At 43.8% G+C, this 21,461-nt stretch overlaps 1 pseudogene across 1 annotated transcript in view; it reads left to right on the top strand.

The window, feature by feature from the left end:
• The window catches only part of LOC144098980 (uncharacterized), a 36,960-nt pseudogene extending 17,034 nt beyond the window's left edge, over positions 1-19,926 (top strand). Inside the window, exons 2-6 of the transcript XR_013307279.1 lie at positions 7,227-7,419; positions 8,592-8,728; positions 9,518-9,634; positions 10,522-10,591; positions 13,166-19,926. The product of XR_013307279.1 is annotated as an uncharacterized LOC144098980 (transcript). The remainder of the gene's footprint in view (positions 1-7,226; positions 7,420-8,591; positions 8,729-9,517; positions 9,635-10,521; positions 10,592-13,165) is intronic.
• The last annotated feature ends 1,535 nt before the right edge of the window (positions 19,927-21,461 follow it).

Below are 21,461 nucleotides of genomic sequence, written 5' to 3'. Positions count from 1 at the left end.
GTTGTCACTAAAATCTCACGAAAGTGAGGAGGTAACTCATTCACGCATGCGCACCCGTACATGCGCGCACACACGCCTACACAGACACACGCAAGTGCGCGCGTGCCCGAACATGTTAGTAATTTTTCACCGGTAAAACTATGGGCAAGTGGGACTTAATATGCTGAGTTAAATGTTTCATCTGGGTACCTGAGTGCAGAAAATTGAATGAATGAATGAATGAATGAATGAATGAATGAATGAATGAATGAAGCGTCAGTTTGGCATCCAGGAACAAAACGCCTTCGTGTGAAAACATAAAACGGTCAAGTACATTCAAGTCTGTATTGCGCGGACTGCTCGAGTTCTAATTTTAAATGTTTATCTGTTTATTTTTCAGTCCATCTGCGTCCTATATCAGAGTCTCACCGCGTATTCTTACACACGTTATCAAATATTTGTGCAAATACTGGGAGTTGTAGAAGCCAGTTTCTCTTGCTCGTCGCTGCAGTTCAAGTAAAGCATATACGTACAGTAGTTCATCGCATTAAGTTAGAAGCAAAGCAACCCTTTCTATTTATTTTACAATAAAAAATATAAACCGTCTATCAGGACTTGCTACTGGAATCATTCCTTTAGAAATTTGTATACATAAATTAAGAGTCCCAGCAATCAACTCTACCGATGTTGGATAAGCGAGTCGACTCAGGAGATATCACTGGAAACACCGTTAATGACATTTTAGAAAGCTTAGACTAAAACATTAGCTGTGGTAAAACGTGCCTACAGGCGTACGATGACCATCCGGGGTACCTTCGGAGAAAACTGAAATGAAAACGAGAAAGTTCCGCATTAGTGAACGCATCTCAAGCACCGAGCGCGAATTGAGAACAAAGCCGCTTACCGAGAAATACGCGACAGGCATCACAAAAGCCAGAGCGCACGACAGAATGAAGTCCGGCGCTTGGTTTTGTTAGATGTGGGGCTTCTCTCCCGTAGCAGGCCACCGGTGTTGGGGGATTGCGCTTCGATCCCACCGCTGCCACCAGTTGATAGATGCGGGCTCCTGGTTCGCCTGTGCCGTCTCTCGCCAAGGTCGGTGTCCCCGGGTTCCGGATCGGGAGACTGCTGTAGTGGGGTTGACGAAGAGATGAGAGGGTCTTCAAGGTGAAGAAGAGACTGAAGGGTTTATTTACATTTATACAAAGATTGAAAGAGTGAATCGGGAGCTGGCGAACACACGCCAGATCGCTGCTTAAATAGGGTCCGCTGTCCCCAGGTCCCTAGTTGGGGAATCTAGTTCATTAAAAATGCGTCGAATCACTGTGATGTAGATCACGTGTCCAGTCTTCCGGGCCCGCCCCCAGCCACACACTCTTGCCACTTCTGGCAGATTAGTGTCCGCGCTGTCCAGGCTTCAGTGATGAATAGCCCGAAGGGGGTCCCATTGAGAGCGTTGAAGGTCAGTCACCTGCACTTCACAGCGGTAGTGTGGGGGCGAATGGATCCCACCGCAGTTCGCAGAAGCTGTCACGTAGAGCGTGGGAAAGCACAGTCCAAGTCGAAGTTGTTTTCGAAGCACGAAGATTCCAGAGACGTTGGCTTAGCCAAACCCGGCCGCATTTGTCACGGCTGATTTGCAGTTCCGCCGCTCGCCGGCTCCCCCGCCGTCCCCTCCGGGAGAAAAATGTCCCGGGTTGGTCCGGCGTTGAGAACAAAAGACAGGTTCACTAAAGCCTTTCTCAGACAGCGGGGAGCCGTTTCACCCCTTAAACAGCAGGGGGGGGGGAATGACCCTTGTAGACGCCACCACCTGCACTCGTAGCGCTGCAACCACATCGACGGCCCTTTGAAGCCTCGGTAGATTGATGAGTCCCAGTGGCTTTAATATTCTTGGCATGTTGGCGTCTCCAAACGTAACAGTTTTCATTAGGGAAAATGCGCCCGGAATCTGAAGCGGCGCGCTGCCTTTTTCTCCCCATTCTGAATCGCGCGCGCAAAACTCGCCCCAAGAAAGAACCAGGAAGCCGTATGGCGGCGCGGCGTGTGTCAGTACGTCTGTCCATGAGTAAGGGAGGGGATCACTAGGGGATGAACGTGTCCCTTCTTAGTACAGTTCCGTACAGCATCGCTGAATGAAAGCCCAGCTGTCGCCAAAGTTATTCCAACGTTTTGTCAACTCTGCAACCACGAGTTCTACGATGCATACTAGTACATGTTTGTGCGTAAACCGTTGAAATGCAAGCTGTTGCTGGCCGAAAAAGAAATCATTTTGCGGCTGAATTAGTGTAGTGACACTTAGTGGTCAAGCAGTTCCCACTCGCGCTGGCGGGACAAGCCACAACTGCGCCTTGCAGCGCACTGCATGCAACTACCCGAAAACTTCGTCTGCGGGCCGGCCCAGAATAGAATAGAAGAAGGAAAGAGAGATAGACAGATAGAGAGGAGGAAGAGAGGGGCAGCGAGCGATGGGTCGGGGCCAACCCCGAGAATCGATGGCTGGCCTTCTGTGGTTCACCTGGCGCCGCGCCGGCGCCAGCCGCATCGACGCCGCAGCACTGTCGCCGGGGCCCGACGTTTTTGCCTCCGTCTGCAGCCGCCGATGTCGCCGCTGTCGCTGGTGCCAGCCACTGTCGGAGGGGCGTGGCCTGCCTGCCCGCGACGCGGGACGGGCGAGCGCTCTGACACAACTCCGGACGGGAAAGTCGAGGGGGAGGGGGTTGCGCTGACGTCGCCGCCGTAAGGGGCGCTTCTTTCTTTCCAGCTGCTGTGGTGACGGCATGCTCCCCCCCCCCCCTCCCCCCCACCTTTTTTTTTGCTTCTTTGCAGAATTTCTATCTATTTCTCCGTCGATTCCTTTTGCTGCCGTTGTTGAGGCACTCGTCACGGCGGGGTCAAACCTGCCCGGCGATTTATTGATTCATAGGATACGGATGGAAGCGGTTTTAACGCCGACAAAGGGGACGAACAAAGAGAGTAGCGAAAGTTTCCGATGGTCTAGTCTTGCAAAGGCTGGATGGAGTGACAGGCTCATGGCAGGGTCTTCTTTTAACGCAATTGAAAGTTTTCACGTCGAGAACGCGGCATTGGATAGTCAGGCGCATATCGGGATGTGTTTTGGTCTCTAGAAGCTGATTAATCTGCCAAACTTTTGCGTCGCATTTATTAAATTGAACATCGTTAAAGTTTAACTGTGTAACTGTAATCATTATTATTATCTTATTTCAGGAGCATTTCGGCCCTGTCATCTTTTCTCTATGAGTTTCAGCACTACGTAGAACTCATATCAGCGGAATAAACTTGTTTTTATTGCACTCAAGGAGAATCACGAGAATGTTGAAAAAAAAAAGACATGCATTTATCAATAATTCATGCTTAGTTTTAACCTCTTGTCATTATGAGAGGTAAAAGTTGCTGCTCAAAGCACGTGCTAATCCGCGTTTTTTAAGAGACGTTAACGTTGCATAACCCTAGCCATTTATTTAGGTTTCGCCCCGAATGATGATAGCAGAGAAAAAAGATGCCGCCACCGTCTGGAATGCGTTAAAGTAACTAGTATTAGCTGCCGCTATCTTGGATTAATTAATGGTGTCATCAATTACTATTTACTGGCCGACATCTTGGATTTACAAGTGACGTCACCAGTCAATCACCAATTCGATATAATACTAATGACGTCAGCAGTAAATCACCAGTTGGGTTGCTATATCGATTTACTATGGGGCCGTCATCGTGAACTCCTCGGACTTAGAAAATTTCACGCCGAAGGCAGGTGGTAGCAGACCTCAAGAAATCGAGTAACGTGATGAATAAGAGCTCACGCTCTTAAAATCAATGTTGCGCAGTCTCTGAAAATTTTGGTGGCTATGCACAAAAAAAAAAACAAGGCATCTATTAGTCATAAATGTTGATAAACTTCATGTCATCAAGCACGCCAGGTTTATTAGAGTTCAAATGGATACAGCCGCTACTTTTATTGAAGTGGCTGAAATTAGTTGTTTTTATCTCTTTATTTCCGGTTTAATGCTTCGGAACTCCTTACCATTGTCGAAGGCCATAGTTTACATAAGTCTACTAAAATAAGAAAGAGGATACGGTTAATGGCGCGGTGGAAACATCTAGGGTACAGCTCATTTAATTGGTTTTGTTGCTACCTTTATATACGAGACATGAGAACATACTGAAATATAAGAAAATATACATGATCAGATGCATTCCGGGCTACGAAACGACGCACCAAAACCTTTCACAGGTGATGATTAGATAAATTGGTTCAAATGTATTTTTTGCGCAACTTAATGCTCAATATCGATGCCTTTTAGACAACCACCTTGCATACCTAACGTACAACTTGAATCTGAAAATTTCACTAACATTCATTGATAGGAAAGTAAAGAACAAAACAAAACCAGACCCTCTTGCTCCTGCTTCCGAAAGTTCTGTAGTACGAAACTAAAGCACGTTTTTTGTTCAAAGGAGAACGGCAGCAACGACAACAAAAATTTAGAATAGGGAGTGCATTCCTGTTCGAATTCACTAAGCCGTCTCTACCGCAGGCGACGTGACCGAACTCAATGATCCGTTGGAGATCTAACGAACGACGCAGTTGGCCGGAAACCCTTCAGCCGAAGTGCGGCTCGGCAGTCACTGAGGCTGACTAACCAGTCTCTAGAGGGCGCACCAATCGCGTATTGTGGCGCCAACTGGTGGACGTCGGGCTAACTTCCTCACAGAGCGCCTTCATTATTTTTTCCTTCGCCATGCGCTCGCGTGCGCCAGTTCCCTTGGGAGAAGGCAAGAAGAAAAAGATGGAGAGAAGCAGAGGGTCAAAAGAGAGTGCTGCAAAGCCTTTTCTTTACTTTTTTTTACTCATAGACGTCCCATTCTATGTTCTGTCTTCTTTGTGGGAAGTGAGGTCGCTGCGTCCGCGTGTCGGCCTCGGTCAATAGCGTCCGTCTCGCTCGACTGAATTCGGAGTATCGGCCAAATGTTTTCGTTCGCGCTCCAGTCACTCACGCAACGACACGAACTGAGAGCCGCAGTCAGCACAAAAGCTGAGAAAGAAAAAGAAGCGCGCGGCTCTTATTATTATTTTTTGTTTCGTGTCCTTCAGAGCCCGATTGAAGTTCATTGGGGCGCGCATGTTTCCGGGGCACAGTACGAGATATGTGCGCTTGTCGAGAAACTTATGTTCGAGACGCTCAGGGGTTTTGTTTTGTTTTTGTTCTTTGGTTCTTTTCTTGCGCTCACCCGCTACACACGTGGCACTGATACCAGCGCTGCTAATTGCTAGTGCGAGTATTAGTACAGTGAGTAGCAGCAGCGGTTGTAATCAGCTGCCATTTTAACCGCGGCCGCTATTCAATGCTTATCTTTGTGTCGTTATCAAATTTGAAAAGGGGCACTGCTGTAGGCATTTAACGCTCATTTAGGCCTACGACTGTAAATATCCTGTACTCAAAAATCTTGAGTAAACTTTTTGAGGCCGGACTTTTTTTTTTCACTGTAGTTACCTCTGTGAGCAAGAAAATTTTCCGGTGTTTGACTGAGCACCGCTTATTCGCCCTATTGTTGTTTATGGACTATTTGCTGAACTTTGCTGTCAATTACTTGCCGCCTCTAGTATGTTGCTCACATACTTGCGCTGTCATGCTTTCAAAATTAATAAAATTCCCGGGACACTTAACGAACTTTCGTGAGTGTAATGCGAAAGTATCGTTATTATATTCCAATCTTACTTTAATTTCATTGTATTTCAATCATATTTCAGTTCTATTCTTATTCCATACCATTGTGGTTTGTGCAGTTGTAAGAACTAGTACTGACTATTACTGGTCAACATTTCGTATTTTCCTGCCTTTGACCACGACACACTATATCGACCAATCATGAATTCTTTAACGTTTCCTCTTTTTGGGTGACGCCAGGTTTTTGTGTCGATGCTTAATGCTTTCGCTTTAAGAAATGCGATGTGCTGTCCACTTTGTGCGCGGTGGGCTATCGCCTGCAAAGTGTGCATCACCTTAAACGCAGTAGTTATGCCAAAAAGCAACCTTTAGGTAACGAACGCGGTTGTGTAAATTTCTTTGCGCAGAATTTTGTGGTTCCTGACTTAGTGCTGTACAGCACGACTTCAGGTTGCGACTTTTTCGGCCAGGAAGAAGAGCGGTCGTGTCACTGTTGTGTTTGACTGACGCACAGGACTTATCAGCGGCAAATCACTTCATACAGCTGTAACGATCAGGTGGGCCGCTGGGTGTACTAATGGCTTGCTGTTTTACGCATGCCCGGCTTCTGCGATATTCCGCCGAATTATTTGCACAAGGCCAGGTGGACATTCTTCACAACGTCAGGAAATGAAGCAGTAATTGTTGTGTGGTGTCAGTGGCGCTTAAATAACAATCTCTACTGTGCAGACAAGGGTAGGGTAATGAGGGGCTCGTTATGACATACATATGAAGGAAGCCAACAGTCACTGAAGCCAAAACAAGCATAGGGTGACCTGGAATATCCTATGTTAGGTTGGTAGCAGGCAGTGTCGTCGGTGCAAGCGGAGGATTCTAATAAAATGTGTTCCAATATTTTAACAGAACCCTATCTATCACAGTAAGGATTAGGGCTCAGTGCTCTGTCTTTAAGCACACAAGACAGTTGTTCGTAAATACAGGGTTAAACGAATGCAGTCTTAAATGTTCAAGCACTTGCTCGAGCTCTCTAATTCTATCATATATAATAAATCTGTTCTTGTTGCACTATATTGTGCCACATAAATAGTGGAATACACGTTCATGCATGAGTAAGTACCAAAGCAGAGAACCGCTACGGAACCAATTGTTAGGGCTAAATAAAACTAAATACAGTCGAACCTCGTTATAACAAACCGTTTATAACAAAATAATAGATATAACGAAATAATGAAGATTCTGCTTGGAGGCTCGGTGAACGCTAGCTATAATGAAGCAATCGCCGAGCTATAAGGAAGCAATAACGAAGCAATCGCCGGGCCCCTTCAACTTCGTTATATAACGACGTTCAACTCTAATAACTTGGCGCTAGGAGCAAAGGCAAACGCTTCTAAAAAACACGATGATCAGCGTAACAGATGTACCCATTGTTCAATGTAGAAATAAGCGCCTGGCTCACCTTTTCAGATTCGCAGTTCGAGTTCTGTGCAGTATTGGTGCTTCACGGACCGCTCACTGTTTATGTTATCTTACTAGAGCTGCCGCTCTGTGCTTCGTGTGCAGCGGCCAAGACATGCGTGAGCCACCTGGAGCAGGAGACGGTCACGGATAGCACGGGTATCCGGAACGGATCCTGGAAGCGCTACTTTTACCACTGCCCCGGCATCTACTTCCCGGAGGACTACACCGAGTGTTGCATGCAAGAGGAGTCCAAGTGCTGCCCGCCTGACCGGTGGTTCTACGAGATTGACAATGCGTGAGTGACCACGTGCCACGTCACCACCACCATCATCATCATGTCCAACAATTTTGGACAAAAGTTGTGATATATTAGAAAATTGTAAGGTACTTTTATGGAAATATTGAAGATAATGCTGCAATCTTCCGATACGTAGCAAAACCTTTCCTTTACCATTCTTCCGATGTGAAGCAAAAAACCTTTCTTTTACAGCTTCTTCCATCGCTCGCATGAAGCAGTAAAGACTGCTATAGAAAACCAATGGGGAATGCTTTTGAGGATCGCAAAAGCGTTAATAGTAAAAAAAAATGCAAGCCTTTCGACGGGAGGTCTGCCAGTGTATTGATTGTTGGAGTGAAATATTACAATATTTGAACAAAAACTGCGTTCATTTCATAAGCTCTTTCTCGTTCACAATGCATTTGTTCAGAATAGTTGGGTATGACGATGATCATCATCATCGTCTTATTTTTTTCTTCCTACTTGACATCTGTGCCGCCCTTCATACTTCTTTCCCTTCTGTTTGCCATAGAGTTTCTCAGTATTACCTAGAGGGTAAGGAGGCGGTACTTCACTTCATCTACCATGACTTCGGCCACAACAATACGACTCTTCTCGCGCCAATTCTCGAAGAAACGCTGCAAATTAAGTTTCCATACCAGCCTAACACGTCTGGGAATTTCTGTAGAAGGAAATGAGTCCACCTCTGCATCTCTACGGTTACTTGCTGGCGATGGCCGAACAAAAAGAGTTTTACATGCCGGATTTTAGTGCTTGACATTCGAGGAAGCACAGTAGTCAATGTAACCAATCAAGGAATACAAGAATTGCGGTAAAAAATGAAGTTCTTGCGCTGTTTCCAGCAGGAGAAGTAAAATTAACTTAAGGTTGAAGAGAAGTGTCAAATCAGGATGTTTTTCAGCTTGACGCTGCTCATGTTGAACTAAAGTAGAGGGGAACTAAAGCCTAGTGAAGTTGCATATTTGATACCGCACCGAAAGGCTTATCGTAGGTTCATTCCTCCATCAGTGCTTCTTTTCTGGTGTCCTTTAAATCGAGCCGCCTCAAGGCGTATATTTTTAGAGCACTTGATTTACCTTGTTTTATTTGGATCTCGTGATCGTGTCTAATGATGGGCTGGCACACATGCTGCAGCCGTGCGTAATAATATCGCCATCTTGTTTTCCCAGCTTGGCGACAGCTATCGCAGTGTCGGTGACGCTGACCTGCTTCGCGCTCACCATCTTGGTGATCATCTGCTGCTTCTGGTCCCGGTGCCCGCTGTACAACGCGTGCAGATCCCGCTACAATCACGACATTCCAAATCGTAAGCAACTCCCATCCCAACACATTTGGAAGGATGGGCCGATCGCATCTGCCCTCAGCCCGGCAGTCGCCATTTGAAGAAGCTGGCCACAATCGCCTCATGATCGAATGATACGAATCGTATCTTAGCTACCTAAGAGCCTACCAAGTTTAGCAAAAATTATTTGTTGCAACGTTTTGCGAATATAACTAAGCAATGCGCGATAAGCCTTCGTGCATTAGTAATTTTTGCTCCCGCGTTCCCTATGCTCATTTTAGTGAGAAAGCACTGCTTCACGAGGTCTAACCGGCTAACCGAGTTTGTGTGAAGCTTGACCTTGAAGGTGACCTTGGCGAAACCCAGCATTGCAACAGCCCACGCGGAATTAAACAGATTAGCTCCACCGTCCACTGCACGAGAGCACTGTGCCATCGCCGCAGCCGACCACGCCTCGAGTTAAACTACAACACACTCTCGCGCTGTGCATTGCACATCGTCGTCTTCATCAACTTAAATATGCGGCGCGAACAGATCAGATCAGCTTAATCTCGATCAGAACCTAACCTAAGTCTAATATCGTCGCCAGACGTGCCGACGACAGCAAAGCAAGACCATAAGCCGACTGGGCTAAACACATGGTTTCACAAGTTTATTAAGCTTAACTATATTAGAACCCTACTGTTTTTTTTTGTAGGGGTTAAACTTAATTTTCCCAGGCGCCGTTTAACCGCATCACGTTCATATGAAGCTCTTTTTATTTTTGCGGGCATAAACTGAATTTTTCATTACACGGCCACGCTTACCTCGCAGACAAATCCGAGGAGTTTGTCATGGAGACGGTGCCGGTTGACTCTCCGGCGAACAAGAAGAAATACGCACCCTTGGCGTCCACCAACGGCAGTCCCATCTTGGACAGCCATTCCAAAGGTGAGCCATCGCGGTCTCCTGCACCCAACAGGTTTCTTTCATGCAAAGTTGCAGCGCTATTCAGCGAATATCGCTGCTTGCATTTAGCTTACGAAATTTCTTATTGCCAATCCTGTCAACTCTGCGCAGACCACGAACGGCGCACTTCAGCCATCGAAAACTTTATTTTTAACCAAAAGAACAGTATCTAAAAAAACTTTTCGCGGTAACGCTGGTCAGAATATATTTACAAACTCAGTTCTGAAACCCAGTTATTTAGAGAGAGAACAGCAGAAAACTGTTTGTATTCTTCGAGTACGGAGCTCTGTTTCGAGTAAAAGAATTCAAGATATTCAATGTTAAGCCTGAGATTGCATGACTGAATTGCTCGTAATATGGCGATATCTAAAAATGAAATTTAGTTGAACAATCACATAAGTGCTATACTTGCCAAAAATAGCCTTAGATTATTCTGCCCTTCCACTCCATTTTCTTTTCTTTCATATAAAAAAAACGTCACAAAGCGCGCCCTACGCTTCTCAGGGTACGAATGAAAGGCGCATGAAAATAACAATAGGTGTTTATTAAAAAAAATGAACGTGAAAACTGCATTGCAGGGCCATTAGTACGTGATAATTTCTTGGCCTATATCTACGATAGCCGCAAGAACCCTGGATCATCTTTCGTGAAATCTTTTTCTCAGTTTAATCTTCCCGTCTACGGCGTGAGATTTAAAGTGTCTATTGGGAGTATGAGAAAAGAAAATCTTCGAATTAATTCAGCGACATATATTTTCGTGCTGCAACAGCAACATTCGTGCACACACGAACAAAGCATAGCATGTATTAAACGCGCTAAACGACACTGCACAAGCACTAAACTGCACTGCATTGCTTGTTCCATTACAGGTGCCACGGCAGTGTAACGCTCACCATTCTCAATGGCTGACCTCGAACCAAGTGATCATTTACCGCCTACGTAAGTATAATCTATCCGGTCGGTGCTTTCATTATTGGCGTTCGCGTTTATTGTGCGATTGTAATTTTTACTTTGCACACTATGAGCACCTGCGTATCTTGCAAGAAAGAAAAAGATAAACTTTGTTCTCATCAATCCTAATCCGCGGAGGACGTTTACCACCCCCCTCATTTTAACAGCCCCATCTGGTGGTGCTAAACCTCACTCATTGTCGCCTATACCTTCTCCTTTTTTTCCCCTGATCATAACCGCTGATCTCTACTTGGGGAAGGCCTGGCTGTCAGGCCTGCTTCCGAACCGATGGCCCGGAACGCAGGTCGCTGGCCTTCCTCCCAGAATCATGACTGGCCGATTAGCCTCCCTATTCCTCACGATTCTTGGCCAATCCTCTAGTGTGGATATGTACGCCACTAACCGCCTGAAGCAACAAAGTTTTTCACCAAGCCGACGATTCTTGAACATAATTTTAATTGTGAAGCAACTGTGGAATATTGTAAGGGACTGTTATGGAAATATTTAAGGTAACGATAGATTCATCCGATGTGTAGCAAAATCTTAATTTTAAAGTTTGTTATGGAAATATTTAAGGTAACGATAGATTCTTCCGGTGTGAAGCAAAATCTTTATTTTAAAGTTTGGCGCTCGCATCGAGTAGTTAAAACTGCCATAGAAAGCCAAAGGGGAACATTTTTTACGAGAGCAAAAAAGTTAATCGGGAAAAAATGCAAGCCTGCTGAAGGGAGATTAGCGGATACATTGATTGTTATAGCGAAACACTTACGATATGTATAAAAATTCGTTCATGAACTATTTCCTGTTGAAAAACACGCTTGTCCAGAATATCTGGGTATGCGGTTTAAGTGAAAAAGACGCATAGCTGATCTCTTTAGTCGGCTGAGGAAGTCGGCAAGACCGTTATGTTCACGAATCCGCGCACGGAGTATGGAGGTGCTTATACGAGATTTTGTGTTGAGGGACACCTCCATGAAATGAGCTTGTTAGATGGACATTCGCCACACCGGTGACGCTGCGGTGTTTTGAGCATAGGCCCTGTATATTGTGGGGACAGTCAAGAGTCAGGTGGGAGCTTAATTTGCACTCGTGTTATAATATCCACCTTCTTTCGTGTAACGAACTGAGGTGGATGGTGAAGTAATCCGGCGAGAACTCAGAGCTCTTGATATGTCCTTGTTTCGTCTTATATATTGTCTTGTATATTGTATTATATTGTATATTGTATTTGTCTTATACACTGTATTATATATTTCGTCTTATATATATATTTCGTTTTATATTGAAGTTTTTGATCTGCCTAAGTTGCAAAAGCCCTTGGCGCGATGCGATATGGGACGTGGTGGCGTCTAGAGGTGTTCAATGGCAAAAACGCGGCGTGAAGTTTAGTTGCCACCGTTCCCCACGTAGCCTTCTCTATTAGTTCTCTGTTTCTGCTTCTTTGTTAACCGTGTCAGATAAATTAAACACGGCCCCGCCCCCTCCTGTGCACCACATCAAGAAAAAATTAAAAGCCCGACAACGCCACTGAGAGGAGGCAATTAGCATCGACGCTTGCTCGTGAGCCGAAAAGAGAGAAAAAAAAACTTTTCATGCGAATCGTTGGAATTGTGTGCGCGCAGATATTCTGCACGGGCTTTATTCTGCGGAGCGTTGTCGAGTTTGAAATTACAATTAATGCTTAACCTCGGTACATTACACTTAACGAGCAAGCGGAGCGTTCGGAGTAAATGGTAAGTAGCATATTCTCGTATACTGTTCCTTTCCTCAGAAGCCGCATAATTTTCGGACAGTTTTTACTTTCTTTTACTAAGAATTAGCTCAGTCGTCAACACTCCACCTGATGTCGGTTTCCTGTCCATTGCGAGGCTTTTCCACAGGGTATTCAGAAAAAATAGAACCATTGAAGTAAATCAGTACAAATTGAATTTTTTGTGGTTGAAAACGACGTTAATTTCTTGGGCAAAAGTCGTATTCACAGTAACGTACGTCAGTCCGCTATACATGATTTTAAAGGCATTGCAGCAGAAGACAAACAGAAAGAAAATGGTAATGTGCACGCAGGTAATTTTATTCGATACCTTCGAAATCATGTTTGGCTGTATTCATGATACTTCGCTTGCGTCAAAGAGGAACCCACGATTAGTCGGAGGAGGAGGGAGGGACTTCAATGGAACAGGAGAGGTCTGCCTGGTTGACGATTAGTCGGAGCCGTTCTATTCGGCTATCGGGAATTGGCAGTTTCAGGTCGCCCGCTAATCTCGAAGATTGTTAACGCGAGAACACTTTTGTTAAAACACCCTCTGCTTTAACAAATTGTTTCATGTTTGTTTGAACCAATTTTATCATCTCTTATCTATCTTTTGATAGACTGTCGTGTTTACCTAGAACAAGAGCAAATCACGATAACAGCTCTTGCCTCATCGGTCCATCCTGATTGGCAAGCTTATCGACAGCTGCAATCCAGCTAGGGGCCGATGCTTCAAGCAAGAGCTTGTTGACTTTGGACTCCCCTTTTGTGGGAGCCGCTTTTCTTCACTGAAGCACTGCTTTTTGTTTCAGGAATTTGCACCTGACAAAGACTGCCAGCGGGCAGCGTCGGCAATGAGTTCCAGAGAATCAAACGAAGCTTGGACTGCTGTCACGGGCGAGACGAGGAGAGCGCCCTCAAGACTGTCTTACCACTGCCCTATTAGCCGCAAACGTGTTGCCATTGCCTGCAGTCACTGCGATTCATGAAGTGCAAGTAGTAGTGTTTATGGGTAACCCGTATTCGTGTTACTGATATTCTAGTTCAGGTTAGTTATTTTTACTGCTATTTTTTTTTCTCACGAAGTGCTTTTTCCGTGCTGAAAAGAAAAGAACAACCACGAGGCTTTGGCGAATGAAAACATTGGGACTGTTTTTCTTTGTATAACGACTTTTTTTTTCGATTCTGTGTTATGCCCATCTGCCATTGGTTCGGCCAGCTTTTAATATCGTGGTTAACGGAGTTGCTGTGACGTAACCGGCGGTTGCAAGCGATGATAGAATGAAAAAAAGAAGGAGGAAAAGAAAGTTTAATTCGGTCCTTTGTCTGCGGCCTTACTCAAGAAAGGAAGAAAAATTAATGGATGGGAGAAGAACTGCTACACAACGCAGCAACCTCCGCACACTACCTTAAGTGTAGATGAGAGCACAGTGGCGAATATTTATGGGAACAATACAAAAAGTGCTGCTTTGACGCAGAGTTAACTGCTGCAGAAGAAAGCACAACTCAATAATGTTTTGTGCGTTGAACGTAGTGAGCTCTAAACTGCCTGTCTAGGTTCAGTAATATGCGAAGAACAGTCTGATCGACCAACAACCAGGCAGACCTCCCCTGTTTCATTAAAGTCCTTCTCCTCCCTCGAAAACCGCTGTGCTAGAGAAGTTGCAGAAAACAAACTGGTCGGTCGTCAGTTCTGGTCATTCGTACAGTGGCTGCTTACTCTTCACAAAAACTGTACGCGCATTGCTAAGTGTATGAAAAATTTGCCAGCACACTAAAATATGATATGTTTTCATGATATGCTTAAAATATTATGTTTTTTAAACATTCTTGAGTGGCGTAGTCGTTAGGCCTGCAACCGGACAAGGAATCTATAAGCAAGCAGGCAAGATTGTGTCGTGCCCAGACGGCCGCTTTTACCATTATCTGTGTGCGAGTGCAATGTTTTTCGAGACATCCGTCCTTTTTGTTTCCACGTGTTTTGGGAGGGACGCTATTGTGTGCCACGGTGTGAGCAGAAGTGGGTGCTTTGCACTGTACTCACCGTCTTTTTAACACTTATTCTACATTGCAAATGTCTAAACATCTGTGTTCATGCGTCCTTTGGTACATTTTGAAACTTTGTACTTTTGTGTACCTCAGGGAGGGAAGTTTGTAGTCTTAGCTTATAGCTTCATCATTCAAGTAGAGCGTAGGATCAGTAGTACTTGGCTTTGCAGCTCCACTATTATCGTTTCCTAACAGGAAAGACGCGGGCCCACCGTAATTCATAACCGTAAGCTGCAAACAGCCATTCTCTGGAACCACTCAAGGGCTTTAACTGCGTACTGGTCGTGGTCCGAAGATAGGGGCAAAAACACGACTGAACCAAGAAATTTAAATTATAAAAATAAAATAATGAAGAGATGTACAACTTTTTTTTTGTTACACTGAGTGGTTTTAACACCACCACAACGGTCCCATTACTTCACTAGTTTATGAGGAAAACACATTCTGCCGAGAAAAACAACGTAGATGGTACGGAAGTTGAAGGAAAACAAAATCAGAGCTGCACTGCGAACATCCCAGGCAGCTCCCAAATGGGACATATTTTGTGATTACTAAGAGTCTTAATCCTCATCTTTCTTTTTCATACGCAACGGTTTCTAAAGGGTGAACTTAAAAGATCTAATTTGCTGCTAATATAAGCACACACACCCTCCCTTCTTCTCTCTTTCCTATTTTCTTCTCATCCTCGCTCCTACATCCCCAATATTCCTTCGTTTTCATGATAACCTGCAGAAAACAGAGTCAACAACGGCCCAAAAGCGGCGTCATTTTAATGCTACTTACATCTATACGTTAATCTAGGAATAAAAATGAAAATAAAGCATCATTAGTGCTAACAGAGAGCGAGAGGGAAGGAAAGAAAGGCAAACTTAATGCCCGGTTAGCAACGTACCTTACACATGGCGGAGGGAGACGGTAAAATGGAATGAAATAGACAAGGAGAGGAGGAGAGTTGAGCTGAAGAAAAGTCGCGTTCTTGACACAGAGCTAAACTATAACTGAATAACAATAAGCTTGAAACTGATTTTCGCTTTTCCCTCCTAGCCACTTTCTGTGGAACTTTACAGATATGGGAGCTGTGAAAAAAAAAGTAGTACTCCAAATGACGAAATAGGGAACTCAACATTTTTCTTTATATAGCGCAACGTTGCACATTGCTATTAGAATAATTTACTTTTATATCAAACACGGATGGTATAGAATTAGAAGTTTTTTTTTTCGGCTCTAGCCTTTAGAAACTAGGGGCGCGTTTAATCTTTGGGACCAACGGGCCTGCTTGTCCGCTTTAGGGAGTAGAAATGTTTTTTTTTTTCGGCTAGAAAGAAGGGCGTCTGCTTTGTTGGAATAGCTTGCTCACGGGTATTAACGACAACGAGCGTAGAAAAAGTAGCGGCAAAAAATAACGGAGTGAGGAGGCGTTGTATCGCAGCTTTCTTTATATTCGGAAAACAACCTTAGTTCGTATATGCATGCCAAAAAACTGAAGACATCCATATAGCGACTACAACCAGTAAATAATTCAAACAGGTGCAGATTCTAGTTTTTATTCTTCCGAATAATAAAAGCGGTGACCGAGTGCCTGTGCCATCGGTCTTTCGTTCTTAGACTTTGCGAGCCCTTGAGCTAACCTTGAAAAATTCATTTTTTTCTTGTACTATTAGAATCTCTTTTCCGCACATTCTCTCTGGCCCTGGATCTGGACCCCGTTAGGCGGATTATGGCCTTCTGTGCGGCTCCTCGAGCGGAAAAAGTACATTCTGATGAAAGATCAAACACACATAATCCGGATATATGTCGCATAGTATCAGCAGCAAACACATGCTTTCCGGACACACGCATTTGACGAATCTGCTGTCTCCGTAAGCGCACCAAAAAGCACATACGTAACTGTTTGTTTTACTTTCTACATTGCGGAAATTTAGGCGTTTCTGCACCGTCTCACCGTACAAAGGCTTCGAGCCGCAGGCAAATAAATCTTGCGCATTCCACTACATAAATTAAAGGACAGAGCAGGCGCAGTTACTACATAAGGATAATATTTGCGCATGAATAGTTGGAACACAATGTCGCACACATTTTTTACTAAGATTGTTTCATAAATGAACAAAAACTATCAGCAAACTATTGCGTTTAAAGTTTTCGCTTTTCAGTTGACGTTATTATACACAGACCAGCATATACGTTAGTGCTTACAATTTCAGTCCCCTGATATGTACCGTATGGCACAAAGCTGAACATCACTTAACAAACCAGGCACTAGAATTACCTCAGGTGAGACCGCAGTAATTGTTATATTGCGTCAGTTCGGCCCTGCATAAAAGTTTGAAAAGATGCGCTCCCTAATTCCCTTAAAAGGGTGCGTAAATTGTAATGGTGCTTGTTATCAACCGACCAATTATTTATTTTGCCAGAATGCGAGAAGAAATCACTTTGGCCGAATTTAATGTAGTGATAGTTACCCCAGCCGCACTGGCTTTAACAATGAAGGCGCAAAAAATAAATGATTAAAAACTAACAAAGTACTGTATTAGTTCTCTGTTTGAGAGCCGTCTTTGAAAAATTTTGTGTGTTCCATTACAGCATGCTTCATTGGCTCTTTTCTCCTTGATATAAAACTGACAAACACCACACTCCTAACCGTCCGATAAAAGATACGATACAAAGACGCTGCTGACGAGCTACAATTAGCTCTAATGTACGACCGGCGCTGTCAACCCAATCAAAACGGTACCCGGTTTCTGTGGCGCCATTTTTTTGTGAATAATGGTGTAAGGACACACTGTTTTAGCAATATAACAGGCGCAGATGTAAACGAAGTGAAACTTTCAATCGCTTTGTTTTTCTGAACGTAGCAGACAGCGCCTAACACGGATGGGAATAGGAAACCTACAATGACGGGCCAGCAACAAAATAAATATGTAAATACTGACAAGCGCGGATGCTAGCAACGAATACTTTATCTGCTGGGTTAATTGCTGCGCTCAGGATTTACGGCAGTAAAAAGCACAGCTACTAATATTCTAGTCAAGCAAAACAAGGAATTTGAAAATGTTTGGTCGAGTTAGGTTTATCTTATGCGCGATCAAGAACTGGTGTTTCGTTATTCAGCCAGACATATTGCGTACAAATCAAGCTTGGGAACATTCCACTACGTGTGTTATCACGGGAAATTAAAACATGAATGAGAATGACCAGACGATTTAACAGAATGGAAATTTAAAAAAACAATCTCACCATTGATTTTCACTTTTGGCGCATGATGAGAGTTGCTAAAACTGACACTAACTGCCCAATTCCTTTAAGCTGCACCAGCTGAATTCCTCCTATTATTGCTCTTTCATTTGTACGGTACCATTCTAGATTAACTGATTTGTCCTCGGCATTACACGGCTGCAGGCAATCACAAAAAAAAGTCGCATGAAAAGACGCACGTTTTCTAAAGTCTATACTTTTTATCTCTGCACAGTCCTATTTATGTATATGTCGCAATAATTACCCACGATCATCTAGGAAGCTATCGTGGCAAGAAGACTGGGTAGCTATCATCTGAAGCAAGGCACACCAGAGCCGTGTTCCTTTTTTTGAACGTTGAAATTTTGGCGTTTATAGTCGATTCTGCCAAAGGCGCTTTGCCTTGAACACACAGGTAACGTAAGCCCTTAAAGTCGTCCATCAGTTCCATAGTATAGTGCAAAATTTTTTGTTGGTGTTGTTGTTTGTTTTAATTACTTTATTTTAACTTGTTTTATTTTATCGCTTCTCGGCCTTTATAACGGCTAAGCTCAAAGTGTAGTTTTATTTATTGCTTTTGTGTATTTGTCGTTGAATGCGTCCGACGACCCAGTGCAAACCAGTGAACCATCAAGATGATACTGTCGTAAACCATAAAACATACTTTTACTCTGTCCTGCAAAAGCTGCGCAGCTTCATGATTGTTGCAATGGTAATCGTCATTGGCCAGCGATAAGACGATGTCATTTCTACGTTAACATCTACTGCACGAATTTGTTAAGACAGGCTATAACGTCCATGCCGAACTGCCGTTGAGACTTCACTATGAACGCGTGGAGACAGAAAATGTTCCGTGACCTGATTTATCTTTTATCGCTAATTCAGAGCTTGCTCGAGCTGTGCAATATTTACAGAATGCTTTTTTGTTTATTAGACCCAGCATGAAAGACAGAACGGAAAGAAAGCTAGCTTTGACAAGTTTTTTACGTCCTTCTGTAAGTCTTCGACGAGTTTGCCCTAGCGACGTCCAAATATATTATGACACTGATATTTGTGAGCGTTGCAGCGTTGTATACCTCGCTACTTCGAAGCCCTGGTCTTCACGGTTCTGAAAATGGAAAGCCGCGATCTTTTCCTTCTTTATTAAGCTGTGGTTGAAAAAAAAAGTGCATTATAACTTGTGTGCCTGAACACATCTTGATTTTCTTTTAGACAGCCCGACCGGAAGCCGCTTTCTCAACCTTAGTGATAGACGCCGTGCTCAGCTTGTACAAAACCGCCAGCCGTTCTGTTTTGGGCTGCCAAAGTATTTTTGGAAAGTAGTTGACAAAGAGGAAAAAGCACATTTATTCTAACCTATATTTAAAGCTTCTCACTGCTGTCCAACCACACAATGCCTTTTATTGTGCAGTCGGTGCTTCACGCTTCAGTAGCCTAGACGCCTGAACTTTGCAGAAAGCCTATGTGTCCCGTCCGTTTCATAGCTTTGATTATTTATTTTTGCGTGTGACGACGTCGTGCCGTGTGAAAACAGCCACCCAGCTGCCACGTTAATGAAAAAAAAAAGATTAAGAACAATATAAGGGCCCAAGTCACAGCAGGCGATTCGGAGCGCTTATTTTTCTAGTGTTTTACGTTTGCCTGATTATTGTTTCCTCCAACTTATGCGAAAGCGGAGTTTGCGAATGTTTATAATTTACGCCCACATCATTCCCTCTTGTATACTGTATCTGTGTCTGTTTGAGAAATGTAAATAATGTGTTTACAAAAGATATATCCCCAATACAATTCATGTTGAAGATGCATTTGGTGCACGAAGGATATTGTTCCCACTCTATTTCAACTTTACGTTAAAATTTAACAACATCTAACTTTCTTTTTCAGTTAACGCAGAACACGTAACACGTCTTCATGCATACCTCATCTGTACCTGCACTTGTTGTAATTGTATTTCGTTTCATGTGCATCGCGAGCATGTTTTGAAGTAGGTAGTAAAAATTAATTTCCAGACGTACATTCCAGTCTTCGGCCATCTTAAGGCGCTGTTGTGGAGATTATTCAACCTTCGTGACACACTTTACCGTTGGCAATCTCTGTCGCTTCACGCTACTGTACCAGTCATGTTAAGCATAAAAAAATACAAACGAACGTTTGTGGGGTTACCACATAAATCAAAGAGTTAACTACATGGGTGTTTGAGAAGCGGCACTGCCTGTAACTAATCGGATGACGACGACCTACCGTCACATTCCAACCTGTGTACCATTTGTGAATAAACAATTCGGAAAGTTGGCTCTTCTCATCTTCTGTCCACAAACTGAAAAGTGTATTTAGTACCATGGACGCATACCTTCATATAACCTCTTTCCCTTCTCCCCCCATCTCTTTCCCCTTTCTTTCCAGTTTCGAAGAGTCAACTAACCTTCTCTACGCTATCGATACATATGAAAGCGATAAAGCTCGATTAGTCTAGACTTTGTGCAAATGTCACAAATGTCAGCTGTTAACTTGTCACCTGATGCGGTGAAATGCTGAATTGCTGATTGCGGTGAATTGCTGAAAATTAAGATGATCATTCATGTAAATTTTGTTCCTCTTTGACATTATACATTCGCTAGGCGTCGCTAGGTCTTCGTTTCCACTTGGATAGGTCAGTCTTGTCACCTGATGCGGTGAAATGCTGAATTGCTGATGCGGTGAATTGCTGAAAATTAAGATGATGATTCATGTCAATTTTGTTCCTCTTTGTCATTCTACATTAGCTAGGCGTCGCTAGGTCTCCGTTTCCACTTGGATAGGTCTGTCTTGTCACCTGATGCGGTGAAATGCTGAATTGCTGATGCGGTGAATTGCTGAAAATTGAGATGAAGATTCATCTCAATTTTGTTCCTCTTTGACATTCTACATTAGCTAGGCGTCGCTAGGTCTCCGTTTCCACTTGGATATGTCAGTCTTGTCACCTGATGCGGTGAAATGCTGAATTGCTGATGCGGTGAATTGCTGAAAATTGAGATGAAGATTCATCTCAATTTTGTTCCTCTTTGACATTCTACATTAGCTAGGCGTCGCTAGGTCTCCGTTTCCACTTTGGATAGGTCAGTCTTGTCGCCTGATGCGGTGAAATGCTGAATTGCTGATGCGGTGAATTGCTGAAAATTGAGATGAAGATTCATCTCAATTTTGTTCCTCTTTGACATTCTACATTAGCTAGGCGTCGATAGGTCTTCGTTTCCACTTGGATAGGTCAGTCTTGTCACCTGATGCGGTGAAATGCTGAATTGCTGATGCGGTGAATTGCTGAAAATTGAGATGAAGATTCATCTCAATTTTGTTCCTCTTTGACATTCTACATTAGCTAGGCGTCGCTAGGTCTCCGTTTCCACTTGGATAGGTCTGTCTTGTCACCTGATGCGGTGAATTGCTGAAAATTGAGATGAAGATTCATCTCAATTTTGTTCCTCTTTGACATTCTACATTAGCTAGGCGTCGCTAGGTCTCAATTTCCACTTGGATAGGTCAGTCTTGTCGCCTGATGCGGTGAAATGCTGAATTGCTGATGCGGTGAATTGCTGAAAATTGAGATGAAGATTCATCTCAATTTTGTTCCTCTTTGACATTCTACATTAGCTAGGCGTCGCTAGGTCTCCGTTTCCACTTGGATAGGTCTGTCTTGTCACCTGATGCGGTGAAATGCTGAATTGCTGATGCGGTGAATTGCTGAAAATTGAGATGAAGATTCATCTCAATTTTGTTCCTCTTTGACATTCTACATTAGCTAGGCGTCGCTAGGTCTCAATTTCCACTTGGATAGGTCAGTCTTGTCGCCTG

The sequence above is a fragment of the Amblyomma americanum genome, chromosome 7, assembly GCF_052857255.1.
Source record: "Amblyomma americanum isolate KBUSLIRL-KWMA chromosome 7, ASM5285725v1, whole genome shotgun sequence".
Taxonomy (NCBI): Eukaryota; Metazoa; Arthropoda; class Arachnida; order Ixodida; family Ixodidae; genus Amblyomma; species Amblyomma americanum.
Note: the sequence above shows the minus strand (reverse complement) of the source record. Positions and strands in the feature narration are given on the sequence as shown.